At 27.1% G+C, this 1,414-nt stretch overlaps 1 long non-coding RNA gene across 1 annotated transcript in view; it reads left to right on the forward strand.

The window, feature by feature from the left end:
• The window catches only part of LOC116186300, a 20,681-nt gene extending 19,273 nt beyond the window's left edge, over positions 1–1,408 (forward strand). The window contains exon 3 of the long non-coding RNA XR_004151262.1: positions 1,163–1,408. This is a non-coding gene — a long non-coding RNA (uncharacterized LOC116186300). The remainder of the gene's footprint in view (positions 1–1,162) is intronic.
• The last annotated feature ends 6 nt before the right edge of the window (positions 1,409–1,414 follow it).

The following is a 1,414-nucleotide window of genomic DNA, read 5'->3' on the forward strand; positions in this document are numbered from 1 at the left end:
TCTAACATACTAGCGACCGTTAGTGGTTAGTGTTTAAAGAATAAAAGAAAAATATGGAATAAAAAAGAAAAAGCAGACATCCTGCAAAAGGTTATTTTTCAATACAATTGTAGAGATAGACATCCGCTTCTGTAACTTCATCTTCTTGAACTGTTGTCTACATCTTCTATCCATATGACAATATAAATAAAATCAAAATCATTAATTAACACATGATCATACTGCCACACTTGCACCAATTTATCTTTTATAGTTAAATTTTACGCTCGAATAACATAACGTTTAATAAATATAGTCGCTACAAACAATGCAATTATTCATTAATACGAATCTTAGAAAAGAATTTTTTATTTTTCATAGACGGTTCAAGATGATGAGGATGCGGTTCTAGCATTGCTCATTATTATACAAGACTAAAAGGAAAGAACATACCTATTTCGTAATAACGTACAATTTAAAAAGTCGCAGGGCTGAGTACGTAAGTGGTTGGCCAAAGTTATCTGTGCAAAGGATAACACATTGTAAATTTTCTCTATGGTTTTCTGAATTGTGAAGGGGAGATCATTTTGAACTCGAAATGTAGCGAATCTTTATAAACTGTTCTTGTTACATTAAAAAGAAAAAAGAAAAAAAGAGAAAGAAAAAATGTAGGGCATGTGAAAATATTTGTTCGCATGTAATATAAACATTCGCGTAGACATTTTTCCATTATTCGAAAATTTGTTTTAAGTTTCTTAGAATGAATTTTAAATGAACGCTGATACGACTTGAATTAATAAAATTAATAATGAATATTCGTACAAAATCATTTATACTACAATCATTTGTCTGGTTCTCGAATTATAAAATTGATACAGCACAGAATCTATGGTCAGAACTTACTGATCAGTAAACATTTGAAAGAAAATTTGAACGATTCCTCGTTAAATTCTTGAATCGATATTAGAATTTATCAAAAATAATGTCGAAGAAATTTATTTTATTCACACAATTATACTCTTATACAATTCGAATCTAATTTTATTTAATAGTTTATTTGGGACGAGTATAGTAAGAATTATTATAATTAGAATGTAACAACGAAAAATTTTTAGTAAGAAAGGTTGTAGTCATCTGATAATCAAGTCTTTCTTTAGATACTAAAAATACAGAGAATCGAGAGAAAAAATCATGTTTCGCGTAATCTATTCGATTTTGCGTTCGTTCATTTGATTTTTGATTTTTTCATAAAATAATAATAATAATCGTATGAATTTTTCCTAAATATCTGGATATGAGAAATCCGCGAGTCATTCATGCATAGACAGACTTACCTAAGATAGGTATTTTTAAGCGCTATTTATTTAATCTACTATACGTAATAATTTTTTTTTTTTTTTTTTTTTTTTTTTTTTTTTTTTTTTTTTTTTTTTTT

This window comes from Apis dorsata, unplaced genomic scaffold (assembly GCF_000469605.1).
Source record: "Apis dorsata unplaced genomic scaffold, Apis dorsata 1.3 scaffold_37, whole genome shotgun sequence".
NCBI classification, from domain to species: Eukaryota; Metazoa; Arthropoda; class Insecta; order Hymenoptera; family Apidae; genus Apis; species Apis dorsata.